Raw genomic sequence first — 13,880 nt, 5'->3', positions numbered from 1 at the left:
TTATCTTCTATTTCCTCTACCCCTTTTTCCGTAGCATAATCTCTCCCTTCTTCGCAGAGGATTGTGGGTGGAAACTGGAGAATCAAGATGGCAGCGCCCTGCTCGAGGATGGCGAATCGCCCTTTATGGCAATTTATTACAAACGTCAGACGGACAGGGCTAAAACATACAGGAGTTCGTCACATTTCTCTCGGTTCCGCTTGTCGAGCTGCGACTCAGACCGGAAGTAACACGGAAAGCGTCGCGTCGCCATGGAAGCTGTACGGGGCGGTGTGTCTCCAGAGGCTGCCTGTCATATCACAGGACCGGAACCCGATCGAAGACCAATTCGCTGAGCTCATGCATCAGGTAAATGTGTTTCCATTCACATGTCAATGGCTGTTGTCACCAGTGAATAGTCAGAGGTGGTTTGCTGACCGCGGTCCTGAAGTGGATGTGCAGGCCAATGCAGGTCTTTGCTTCAAGCCTTGCACTCTACACATATTCAACCAATCAACTTCCAAGACTAGTTCAGGAGTAACATTTCATTAAAAAACAGTCCTCATCGCCACATGAACCTAAAATAATGTAGGCCTATGCAAATGCTTCGAACCAAAAAGAGTCAACTGTAGGCCTACTGGCATTAATTTACTTGTTGGATGGATTTGGATGCATTGGTGTCTAGTGATGTTGGTGTCTAGCTGTAGGCTAGGTGTCTAGTGATGTTGGTGTCTAGTGATGTTGGTGTCTAGTGATGTTGGTGTCTAGTGATGTTGGTGTCTAGTGATGTTGGTGTCTAGTGATGTTGGTGTCTAGTGATGTTGGTGTCTAGTGATGTTGGTGTCTAGTGATGTTGGTGTCTAGTGATGTTGGTGTCTAGTGATGTTGGTGTCTAGCTGTAGACTAGGTGTCTAGTGATGTTGGTGTCTAGTGATGTTGGTGTCTAGTGATGTTGGTGTCTAGTGATGTTGGTGTCTAGTGATGTTGGTGTCTAGCTGTAGACTAGGTGTCTAGTGATGTTGGTGTCTAGTGATGTTGGTGTCTAGCTGTAGGCTAGGTGTCTAGTGATGTTGGTGTCTAGTGATGTTGGTGTCTAGTGATGTTGGTGTCTAGCTGTAGACTAGGTGTCTAGTGATGTTGGTGTCTAGTGATGTTGGTGTCTAGCTGTAGGCTAGGTGTCTAGTGATGTTGGTGTCTAGCTGTAGGCTAGGTGTCTAGTGATGTTGGTGTCTAGCTGTAGGCTAGGTGTCTACTGATGTTGGTGTCTAGCTGTAGGCTAGGTGTCTAGTGATGTTGGTGTCTAGCTGTAGGCTAGGTGTCTAGTGATGTTGGTGTCTAGCTGTAGGCTTGGTGTCTAGCTGTAGGCTAGGTGTCTAGCTGTAGGCTAGGTGTCTAGCTGTAGGCTAGGTGTCTAGCTGTAGGCTAGGTGTCTAGTGATGTTGGTGTCTAGTGATGTTGGTGTCTAGCTGTAGGCTAGGTGTCTAGTGATGTTGGTGTCTAGTGATGTTGGTGTCTAGTGATGTTGGTGTCTAGCTGTAGGGTGTCTAGTGATGTTGGTGTCTAGTGATGTTGGTGTCTAGCTGTAGGCTAGGTGTCTAGTGATATTGGTGTCTAGCTGTAGGCTAGGTGTCTAGTGATGTTGGTGTCTAGTGATGTTGGTGTCTAGTGATGTTGGTGTCTAGCTGTAGGCTAGGTGTCTAGTGATGTTGGTGTCTAGTGATGTTGGTGTCTAGTGATGTTGGTGTCTAGTGATGTTGGTGTCTAGTGATGTAGGTGTCTAGCTGTAGGCTAGGTGTCTAGTGATGTTTGTGTCTAGTGATATTGGTGTCTAGCTGTAGGCTAGGTGTCTAGTGATGTTGGTGTCTAGTGATGTTGGTGTCTAGGTGTAGGCTAGGTGTCTAGTGATATTGGTGTCTAGTGATGTTGGTGTCTAGCTGTAGGCTAGGTGTCTAGTGATATTGGTGTCTAGTGATGTTGGTGTCTAGGTGTAGGCTAGGTGTCTAGTGATGTTGGTGTCTAGTGATGTTGGTGTCTAGTGATGTTGGTGTCTAGTGATGTTGGTGTCTAGTGATGTCTAGTGATGTTGGTGTCTAGCTGTAGGCTAGGTGTCTAGTGATATTGGTGTCTAGCTGTAGGCTAGGTGTCTAGTGATGTTGGTGTCTAGTGATGTTGGTGTCTAGTGATGTTGGTGTCTAGCTGTAGGCTAGGTGTCTAGTGATGTTGGTGTCTAGTGATGTTGGTGTCTAGTGATGTTGGTGTCTAGTGATGTAGGTGTCTAGTGATGTAGGTGTCTAGCTGTAGGCTAGGTGTCTAGTGATGTTTGTGTCTAGTGATATTGGTGTCTAGCTGTAGGCTAGGTGTCTAGTGATGTTGGTGTCTAGTGATGTTGGTGTCTAGGTGTAGGCTAGGTGTCTAGTGATATTGGTGTCTAGTGATGTTGGTGTCTAGCTGTAGGCTAGGTGTCTAGTGATATTGGTGTCTAGTGATGTTGGTGTCTAGTGATGGTGTCTAGGTGGTGTCTAGTGATGTTGGTGTCTAGTGATGTTGGTGTCTAGCTGTAGACTAGGTGTCTAGTGATGTTGGTGTCTAGTGATGTTGGTGTCTAGTGATGTTGGTGTCTAGCTGTAGGCTAGGTGTCTAGTGATATTGGTGTCTAGCTGTAGGCTAGGTGTCTAGTGATGTTGGTGTCTAGTGATGTTGGTGTCTAGTGATGTTGGTGTCTAGCTGTAGGCTAGGTGTGTGTGTTGGTGTCTAGTGATGTTGGTGTCTGTGATGTTGGTGTCTAGTGATGTTGGTGTCTAGTGATGTAGGTGTCTAGCTGTAGGCTAGGTGTCTAGTGATGATGTTGGTGTCTAGCTGTAGGCTAGGTGTCTAGTGATGTTGGTGTCTAGTGATGTTGGTGTCTAGGTGTAGGCTAGGTGTCTAGTGATATTGGTGTCTAGTGATGTTGGTGTCTAGCTGATGCTGGTGTCTAGTGATGTTGGTGTCTAGTGATGTTGGTGTCTAGCTGAGGCTGGTGTCTAGCTGTAGGCTAGGTGTCTAGTGATGTTGGTGTCTAGTGATGTTGGTGTCTAGCTGTAGGCTGGTGTCTAGTGATGTTGGTGTCTAGCTGTAGGCTAGGTGTCTAGTGATGTTGGTGTCTAGCTGTAGGCTAGGTGTCTAGTGATGTTGGTGTCTAGTGATGTTGGTGTCTAGCTGATGTTGTGATGTTGGTGTCTAGCTGTAGGCTAGGTGTCTAGTGATGTTGGTGTCTAGTGATGTTGGTGTCTAGTGATGTTGGTGTCTAGTGATGTTGGTGTCTAGTGATGTTGGTGTCTAGTGATGTTGGTGTCTAGTGATATTGGTGTCTAGTGATGTTGGTGTCTAGCTGTAGGCTAGGTGGTGTCTAGGTGTCTATGATGTTGGTGTCTAGCTGATGTTGGTGTCTAGCTGTAGGCTAGGTGTCTAGTGATGTTGGTGTCTAGCTGTAGGCTAGGTGTCTAGTGATGTTGGCTAGGTGTCTAGTGATGTTGGTGTCTAGCTGTGGCTAGGCTAGGTGTCTAGTGATGTTGGTGTCTAGTGATGTTGGTGTCTAGTGATGTTGGTGTGATGTTGGTGTCTAGTGATGTTGGTGTCTAGTGATGTTGGTGTCTAGCTGTAGGCTAGGTGTCTATGTTGGTGTCTAGTGATGTTGGTGTCTAGTGATGTTGGTGTCTAGGTGTAGGCTAGGTGTCTGTGATAGGCTAGGTGTCTAGTGATATTGGTGTCTAGTGATGTTGGTGTCTAGCTGTAGGCTAGGTGTCTAGTGATATTGGTGTCTAGTGATGTTGGTGTCTAGCTGTAGGCTAAGTGTCTAGCTGTAGGCTAGGTGTCTAGCTGTAGGCTAGGTGTCTAGTGATATTGGTGTCTAGCTGTAGGCTAGGTGTCTAGTGATGTTGGTGTCTAGTGATGTTGGTGTCTAGCTGTAGGCTAGGTGTCTAGTGATGTTGGTGTCTAGTGATGTTGGTGTCTAGTGATGTTGGTGTCTAGTGATGTTGGTGTCTAGTGATGTTGGTGTCTAGCTGTAGGCTAGGTGTCTAGTGATGTTGGTGTCTAGTGATGTTGGTGTCTAGCTGTAGGCTAGGTGTCTAGTGATGTTGGTGTCTAGTGATGTTGGTGTCTAGGTGTAGGCTAGGTGTCTAGTGATATTGGTGTCTAGTGATGTTGGTGTCTAGCTGTAGGCTAGGTGTCTAGTGATGTTGGTGTCTAGCTGTAGGCTAGGTGTCTAGCTGTAGGCTAGGTGTCTAGCTGTAGGCTAGGTGTCTAGCTGTAGGCTAGGTGTCTAGTGATGTTGGTGTCTAGTGATGTTGGTGTCTAGCTGTAGGCTAGGTGTCTAGTGATGTTGGTGTCTAGCTGTAGGCTAGGTGTCTAGTGATGTTGGTGTCTAGTGATGTTGGTGTCTAGTGATGTTGGTGTCTAGCTGTAGGCTAGGTGTCTAGTGATGTTGGTGTCTAGTGATGTTGGTGTCTAGTGATGTTGGTGTCTAGCTGTAGGCTAGGCGTCTAGTGATGTTGGTGTCTAGCTGTAGGCTAGGTGTCTAGTGATGTTGGTGTCTAGTGATGTTGGTGTCTAGTGATGTTGGTGTCTAGTGATGTTGGTGTCTAGCTGTAGGCTATCATTTTAGTCAATAAGATTCTTGCTACGTAAGCTTAACTTTCTGAACATTCGAGACGTGTAGTCCACTTGTCATTCCAATCTCCTTTGCATTAGCGTAGCCTCTTCTGTAGCCTGTCAACTATGTGTCTGTTTATCCCTGTTCTCTCCTCTCTGCACAGACCATACAAACGCTCCTCACCGCGTGGCCGCGGCCACCCTACTCTGGTGGTCCCAGCGCGCACGACCCACGTGGAGTTCCAGGTCTCCGGTAGCCTCTGGAACTGCCAATCTGCGGTCAACAAGGCAGAGTTCATCTCAGCCTATGCCTCCCTCCAGTCCCTCGACTTCTTGGCACTGACGGAAACATGGATCACCACAGACAACACTGCTACTCCTACTGCTCTCTCTTCGTCCGCCCACGTGTTCTCGCACACCCCGAGAGCGTCTGGTCAGCGGGGTGGTGGCACCGGGATCCTCATCTCTCCCAAGTGGTCATTCTCTCTTTCTCCCCTTACCCATCTGTCTATCGCCTCCTTTGAATTCCATGCTGTCACAGTTACTAGCCCTTTCAAGCTTAACATCCTTATCATTTATCGCCCTCCAGGTTCCCTCGGAGAGTTCATCAATGAGCTTGATGCCTTGATAAGCTCCTTTCCTGAGGACGGCTCACCTCTCACAGTTCTGGGCGACTTTAACCTCCCCACGTCTACCTTTGACTCTTTCCTCTCTGCCTCCTTCTTTCCACTCCTCTCCTCTTTTGACCTCACCCTCTCACCTTCCCCCTACTCACAAGGCAGGCAATACGCTCGACCTCATCTTTACTAGATGCTGTTCTTCCACTAACCTCATTGCAACTCCCCTCCAAGTCTCCGACCACTGCCTTGTATCCTTTTCCCTCTCGCTCTCATCCAACACCTCCCACACTGCCCCTACTCGGATGGTATCGCGCCGTCCCAACCTTCGCTCTCTCTCCCCCGCTACTCTCTCCTCTTCCATCCTATCATCTCTTCCCTCCGCTCAAACCTTCTCCCACCTATCTCCTGATTCTGCCTCCTCAACCCTCCTCTCCTCCCTCTCTGCATCCCTTGACTCTCTATGTCCCCTATCCTCCAGGCCGGCTCGGTCCTCCCCTCCCGCTCCGTGGCTCGATGACTCATTGCGAGCTCACAGAACAGGGCTCCGGGCAGCCGAGCGGAAATGGAGGAAAACTCGCCTCCCTGCGGACCTGGCATCCTTTCACTCCCTCCTCTCTACATTTTCCTCCTCTGTCTCTGCTGCTAAAGCCACTTTCTACCACGCTAAATTCCAAGCATCTGCCTCTAACCCTAGGAAGCTCTTTGCCACCTTCTCCTCCCTCCTGAATCCTCCGCCCCCCCCCCCCTCCTCCCTCTCTGCAGATGACTTCGTCAACCATTTTGAAAAGAAGGTCGACGACATCCGATCCTCGTTTGCTAAGTCAAACGACACCGCTGGTTCTGCTCACACTGCCCTACCCTGTGCTCTGACCTCTTTCTCCCCTCTCTCTCCAGATGAAATCTCGCGTCTTGTGACGGCCGGCCGCCCAACAACCTGCCCGCTTGACCCTATCCCCTCCTCTCTTCTCCAGACCATTTCCGGAGACCTTCTCCCTTACCTCACCTCGCTCATCAACTCATCCCTGACCGTTGGCTACGTCCCTTCCGTCTTCAAGAGAGCGAGAGTTGCACCCCTTCTGAAAAAACCTACACTCGATCCCTCCGATGTCAACAATTACAGACCAGTATCCCTTCTTTCTTTTCTCTCCAAAACTCTTGAACGTGCCGTCCTTGGCCAGCTCTCCCGCTATCTCTCTCTGAATGACCTTCTTGATCCAAATCAGTCAGGTTTCAAGACTAGTCATTCAACTGAGACTGCTCTCCTCTGTATCACGGAGGCGCTCCGCACTGCTAAAGCTAACTCTCTCTCCTCTGCTCTCATCCTTCTAGATCTATCGGCTGCCTTCGATACTGTGAACCATCAGATCCTCCTCTCCACCCTCTCCGAGTTGGGCATCTCCGGCGCGGCCCACGCTTGGATTGCGTCCTACCTGACAGGTCGCTCCTACCAGGTGGCGTGGCGAGAATCTGTCTCCTCACCACGCGCTCTCACCACTGGTGTCCCCCAGGGCTCTGTTCTTGGCCCTCTCCTATTCTCGCTATACACCAAGTCACTTGGCTCTGTCATAACCTCACATGGTCTCTCTTATCATTGCTATGCAGACGACACACAATTAATCTTCTCCTTTCCCCCTTCTGAAGACCAGGTGGCGAATCGCATCTCTGCATGTCTGGCAGACATATCAGTGTGGATGACGGATCACCACCTCAAGCTGAACCTCGGCAAGACGGAGCTGCTCTTCCTCCCGGGGAAGGACTGCCCGTTCCATGATCTCGCCATCACGGTTGACAACTCCATTGTGTCCTCCTCCCAGAGCGCCAAGAACCTTGGCGTGATCCTGGACAACACCCTGTCGTTCTCAACTAACATCAAGGCGGTGGCCCGTTCCTGTAGGTTCATGCTCTACAACATCCGCAGAGTACGACCCTGCCTCACACAGGAAGCGGCGCAGGTCCTAATCCAGGCACTTGTCATCTCCCGTCTGGATTACTGCAACTCGCTGTTGGCTGGGCTCCCTGCCTGTGCCATTAAACCCCTTCAACTCATCCAGAACGCCGCAGCCCGTCTGGTGTTCAACCTTCCCAAGTTCTCTCACGTCACCCCGCTCCTCCGTTCTCTCCACTGGCTTCCAGTTGAAGCTCGCATCCGCTACAAGACCATGGTGCTTGCCTACGGAGCTGTGAGGGGAACGGCACCTCAGTACCTCCAGGCTCTGATCAGGCCCTACACCCAAACAAGGGCACTGCGTTCATCCACCTCTGGCCTGCTCGCCTCCCTACCACTGAGGAAGTACAGCTCCCGCTCAGCCCAGTCAAAACTGTTCGCTGCCCTGGCCCCCCAATGGTGGAACAAACTCCCTCACGACGCCAGGACAGCGGAGTCAATCACCACCTTCCGGAGACACCTGAAACCCCACCTCTTTAAGGAATACCTAGGATAGGTTAAGTAATCCCTCTCACCCCACCCCCCCTAAGTTTTAGATGCACTATTGTTAAGTGACTGTCCCACTGGATGTCATAAGGTGAATGCACCAATTTGTAAGTCGCTCTGGATAAGAGCGTCTGCTAAATGACTTAAATGTAAATGTTAAATGTAGGTGTTTAGCTGTAGGCTAGGTGTCTAGTGATGTTGGTGTCTAGTGATGTTGGTGTCTAGTGATGTTGGTGTCTAGTGATATTGGTGTCTAGCTGTAGGCTAGGTGTCTAGTGATGTTGGTGTCTAGTGATGTTGGTGTCTAGTGATGTTGGTGTCTAGCTGTAGGCTAGGTGTCTAGTGATGTTGGTGTCTAGTGATATTGGTGTCTAGCTGTAGGCTAGGTGTCTAGTGATGTTGGTGTCTAGTGATATTGGTGTCTAGGTGTAGGCTAGGTGTCTAGTGATGTTGGTGTCTAGTGATGTTGGTGTCTAGGTGTAGGCTAGGTGTCTAGTGATATTGGTGTCTAGTGATGTTGGTGTCTAGCTGTAGGCTAGGTGTCTAGTGATGTTGGTGTCTAGTGATGTTGGTGTCTAGCTGTAGGCTAGGTGTTTAGTGATATTGGTGTCTAGTGATGTTGGTGTCTAGCTGTAGGCTAGGTGTCTAGCTGTAGGCTAGGTGTCTAGGGATGTTGGTGTCTAGGGATGTTGGTGTCTAGGGATGTTGGTGTCTAGGGATGTTGGTGTCTAGTGATGTTGGTGTCTAGTGATGTTGGTGTCTAGCTGTAGGCTAGGTGTCTAGTGATGTTGGTGTCTAGCTGTAGGCTAGGTGTCTAGTGATGTTGGTGTCTAGCTGTAGGCTAGGTGTCTAGTGATGTTGGTGTCTAGCTGTAGGCTAGGTGTCTAGTGATGTTGGTGTCTAGTGATGTTGGTGTCTAGCTGTAGGCTAGGCGTCTAGTGATGTTGGTGTCTAGCTGTAGGCTAGGTGTCTAGTGATGTTGGTGTCTAGTGATGTTGGTGTCTAGTGATGTTGGTGTCTAGTGATGTTGGTGTCTAGTGGTGTTGGTGTCTAGCTGTAGGCTAGGTGCCTAGTGATGTTGGTGTCTAGGGATGTTGGTGTCTAGTGATGTTGGTGTCTAGTGATGTTGGTGTCTAGTGATGTTGGTGTCTAGCTGTAGGTTAGGTGTCTAGTGATGTTGGTGTCTAGTGATGTTGGTGTCTAGTGATGTTGGTGTCTAGCTGTAGGCTAGGTGTCTAGTGATGTTGATGTCTAGGGATGTTGGTGTCTAGCGATGTTGTCTAGGGATGTTGGTGTCTAGCTGTAGTTTAGGTGTCTAGGGATGTTGGTGTCTAGGGATATTGGTGTCTAGCTGTAGTCTAGGTGTCTAGGGATGTTGGTGTCTAGGGATGTTGGTGTCTAGGGATGTTGGTGTCTAGGGATGTTGGTGTCTAGGGATGTTGGTGTCTAGCTGTAGGCTAGGTGTCTGGTGATATTGGTGTCTAGCTGTAGGCTAGGTGTCTAGTGATATTGGTGTCTAGCTGTAGGCTAGGTGTCTAGTGATGTTGGTGTCTAGCTGTAGTCTAGGTGTCTAGGGATGTTGGTGTCTAGGGATGTTGGTGTCTAGGGATGTTGGTGTCTAGGGTTGTTGGTGTCTAGTGATGTTGGTGTCTAGTGATGTTGGTGTCTAGTGATGTTGGTGTCTAGCTGTAGGCTAGGTGTCTAGTGATGTTGGTGTCTAGTGATGTTGGTGTCTAGCTGTAGGCTAGGTGTCTAGTGATGTTGGTGTTGAGTTGTCTAGTGATATTGGTGTCTAGTTGTCTAGGGTTGAGAGGGTGACGTCTCTGTGATATCCTAGGGGTTGAGAGGGTGACGTCTCTGTGATATCCTAGGGGTTGAGAGGGTGACGTCTCTGTGATATCCTAGGGGTTGAGAGGGTGACGTCTCTGTGATATCCTCGGGGTTGAGAGGGTCTCTGTGATATCATAGGAGTTGAGAGGGTGACGTCTCCGATATCCTCGGGGTTGAGAGGGTGACGTCTCCGATATCCTCGGGGTTGAGAGGGTGACGTCTCCGATATCCTCGGGGTTGAGAGGGTGACGTCTCCGATATCCTCGGGGTTGAGAGGGTGACGTCTCTGTGATATCCTCGGGGTTGAGAGGGTGACGTCTCTGTGATATCCTAGGGGTTGAGAGGGTGACGTCTCTGTGATATCCTAGGGGTTGAGAGGGTGACGTCTCTGTGATATCCTAGGGGTTGAGAGGCTGACGTCTCTGTGATATCCTCGGGGGTTGAGAGGCTGACGTCTCTGATATCATAGGAGTTGAGAGGGTGACGTCTCTGATATCCTAGGGGTTGAGAGGGTGACGTCTCTGATATCCTAGGGGTTGAAAGGGTGACGTCTCTGTGATATCCTAGGGGTTGAGAGGGTGACGTCTCTGATATCCTAGGGGTTGAGAGGGTGACGTCTCTGATATCCTCGGGGTTGAGAGGGTGACGTCTCTGTGATATCCTCGGGGTTGAGACGGTGACGTCCCTGTGATATCCTCGGGGTTGAGAGGGTGACGTCCCTGTGATATCAGATTGAGAGGGGCGTCTCTGTGATATCCTAGGGGTTGAGACCATCACGTCTCTGTGATATCCAGGGGTTGAGAGGGGAACGAAACTCTGTGATATCAGGGGTTGAAGGGTGCGTCTCTGTGATATCCTAGGGGTTGAGAGAGGTTGTCCTCTCTGGCATATCCTAGGCACTGAGAGGGTGACGTCATCTGTGATATCCTAATCCCAGATGGAGCTGGAGAGAAGCTTGCTGTCGGATCATGAACAGAGGCTCCTTGAGGACTAACAGTGAAATGACTTCATAAACAGGCAGACAACTATGATTCAGATGAGGAGGTGGCAGACTACGGTGGCCAGGAGACCATCACCGCTCAGGACCAGGAGGACACCTGGGAACAGAAACTCAAACACTTCCAACCTGCTCTCAGAGACAGAGGTAGGAGTCAGAGAGGTTGAAATCCTTCATATCACCATTCTCTATGACTGACTCGTGAAAACATTAGGAACAAATCAAATAATAAATCACATGTTATTGGTCACGTGCTTCATATCAACAGGTGGAGACTAACAGTGAAATGCTTCATATCAACAGGTGGAGACTAACAGTGAAATGCTTCATATCAACAGGTGGAGACTAACAGTGAAATGCTTCATATCAACAGGTGGAGACTAACAGTGAAATGCTTCATATCAACAGGTGGAGACTAACAGTGAAATGCTTCATATCAACAGGTGGAGACTAACAGTGAAATGCTTCATATCAACAGGTGGAGACTAACCAGTGAAATGCTTCATGAACAACAGGTGGAGACTAACAGTGAAATGCTTCATGGCCAACAGGTGGAGACTAACCAGTGAAATGCTTCACGACCAACAGGTGGAGACTAACAGTGAAATGCTTCACGACCAACAGGTGGAGACTAACCAGTGAAATGCTTCACGACCAACAGGTGTAGACTAACAGTGAAATGCTTCATGAGCAACAGGTGGAGACTAACAGTGAAATGCTTCATGACCAACAGGTGAAGACTAACAGTGAAATGCTTCATAAACAACAGGTGGAGACTAACAGTGAAATGCTTCATAAACAACAGGTGGAGACTAACCAGTGAAATGCTTCATAAACAACAGGTGGAGACTAACAGTGAAATGCTTCATAAACAACAGGTGGAGACTAACAGTGAAATGCTTCATAAACAACAGGTGGAGACTAACAGTGAAATGCTTCATAAACAACAGGTGGAGACTAACAGTGAAATGCTTCATAAACAACAGGTGGAGACTAACAGTGAAATGCTTCATAAACAACAGGTGGAGACTAACAGTGAAATGCTTCATAAACAACAGGTGGAGACTAACAGTGAAATGCTTCATAAACAACAGGTGGAGACTAACAGTGAAATGCTTCATAAACAACAGGTGGAGACTAACAGTGAAATGCTTCATATCAACAGGTGGAGACTAACAGTGAAATGCTTCATGAACAACAGGTGGAGACTAACAGTGAAATGCTTCATAAACAACAGGTGGAGACTAACAGTGACACAGTGCTTTATCCATAGACTCCTACAGTTAATGCAGTCATCTCCAGATAGCTGGGTGGGACAACAGCTCAGCCGTAGTAACAACATTTTCCCTCAAGGTAGTTATCAGTCAACACAGTCGGTGATATTAGGAAAATACATTGACTGTCAAACTGACCTGTAACTCTGTGTTTCAGATGTAGGTGGGACACCGCTGGGCTCAGTGGAGAGGTGTCTAGGAGACAGCCTGGTCCAGCAGACTGTCAAACTGACCTGTAACTCTGTGCTTCAGATGTAGGTGGGACACCGCTGGGCTCAGTGGAGAGGTGTCTAGGAGACAGCCTGGTCCAGCAGACTGTCAAACTGACCTGTAACTCTGTGCTTCAGATGTAGGTGGGACACCGCTGGGCTCAGTGGAGAGGTGTCTAGGAGACAGCCTGGTCCAGCAGACTGTCAAACTGACCTGTAACTCTGTGCTTCAGATGTAGGTGGGACACTGCTGGGCTCAGTGGAGAGGTGTCTAGGAGACAGCCTGGTCCAGCAGACTGTCAAACTGACCTGTAACTCTGTGCTTCAGATGTAGGTGGGACACCGCTGGGCTCAGTGGAGAGGTGTCTAGGAGACAGCCTGGTCCAGCAGACTGTCAAACTGACCTGTAACTCTGTGCTTCAGATGTAGGTGGGACACCGCTGGGCTCAGTGGAGAGGTGTCTAGGAGACAGCCTGGTCCAGCAGACTGTCAAACTGACCTGTAACTCTGTGCTTCAGATGTAGGTGGGACACCGCTGGACTCAGTGGAGAGGTGTCTAGGAGACAGCCTGGTCCTGCTGGTCCAGCAGACTGTCGGTAAAGAGACCATCTGGCTGCTCCCTCAGGCCCAGTGGGAGGCAGGGGAGACTCTCCGACAGACAGCAGAGAGAGGCCTCTGCAGCCTGCCAGGTCAGCTGTGTGGTGGTACTGGAGCCCTATCTAGTGCACTACTTTATAGGCCCTGGTCAAAAGTAGTGCTCTGAATTAGGGGGACAATTTGGGGGGGGATGCAGTGTTTCCTCTGTCAGACATTTCCATCAGGTTTCCAACACCTTCTCTAGTGCTGGACTCTGGAAGATTCCAGAAATATCTAGCTGGCACATGCTTTAGCAGGAGATCTAATCAATATTATTGATCAGGGCTCTATATCTAACTATTCTAGTTCTGTATCATGATAGAGCCCTTCACCTCAACACTGTACTGGTACATCAGTAAAGACTCTACATTCTGTGTTCTCCAACTCCGTTCTAACGCCAAGTTTGTTCTTGGTTCCAGAGGCTGATTTCAAGGCTACGTTCCTTGGCAACAGCCCCTGTGGAGTGTACAGGTACGCATTCCCCAAAGAGGTCCGGACAGAGCGCTGCGTGGGAGCCAAGGTCTTCTTTTTCAAAGCTCTCCTGTCCGCTGGTTCAGCCCGTCAGAAAGATCCTTTCCTGACTGCTGGTTCAGCCAATCAGAAAGAACCTTTCCTGTCCTCTGGTTCAGCCAGTCAGAAAGAACCTTTCCTGTCCGCGGGTTCAGCCAATCAGAAAGAACCTTTCCTGTGGGTGAAGAAGACTGAACTGCAGGAATACCTGAAGCCACCTTACTTGGAGAAGGTTGACCGCTTCATCCTCAACCTGTGATTGAGCTGATGGAGAAGATGAGAGCTGATGGAGAAGATGTGATGAGAGGTTACGGATGTCTTTTAGAAACGTCCTCGTTGAGTCCTGGAAGTCATATTTCTGTCACAGCAACTGTTGTTTTCTCCTGTCCACTTGGTGTATAAGATGATTAAAGTTTATAATTTGTTCCAACATATAAACCATTCAGTGTTGTCTGTGGGCCTATATCCCAGAGGATAGAAAGCCAGTCTCTTTGCCTGTGTGTTGTTCTATGCAAACAGTGTATTTTCCTGTTCTCCACTAGATGGCAGTAGTGAGACAGGAGAGGCTGGTCAGAACAGTGTATTGTCCTGTCCACTAGATGGCAGTAGTGAGACAGAGGCTGGTCAGAACAGTGTATTGTCCTGTCCACTAGATGGCAGTAGTGAGATGGGAGAGGCTGGTCAGAACAGTGTATTGTCCTGTCCACTAGATGGCAGTAGTGAGCCAGAGACTGGTCAGAGAGCGTCTCTACAGTCGTGGCCAAA

At 49.1% G+C, this 13,880-nt stretch overlaps 1 pseudogene; it reads left to right on the top strand.

Annotated features, from left to right (window-relative positions):
- Window positions 1-40: 40 nt before the first annotated feature.
- On the top strand, window positions 41-13,431 carry LOC124020604 (annotated as a pseudogene).
- Window positions 13,432-13,880: the final 449 nt, after the last annotated feature.

This window comes from Oncorhynchus gorbuscha, unplaced genomic scaffold (assembly GCF_021184085.1).
Source record: "Oncorhynchus gorbuscha isolate QuinsamMale2020 ecotype Even-year unplaced genomic scaffold, OgorEven_v1.0 Un_scaffold_865, whole genome shotgun sequence".
NCBI classification, from domain to species: domain Eukaryota; kingdom Metazoa; phylum Chordata; class Actinopteri; order Salmoniformes; family Salmonidae; genus Oncorhynchus; species Oncorhynchus gorbuscha.
The sequence above is the reverse complement of the archived record's forward strand: the minus strand, read 5'-3'. Positions and strand labels throughout refer to the sequence as shown.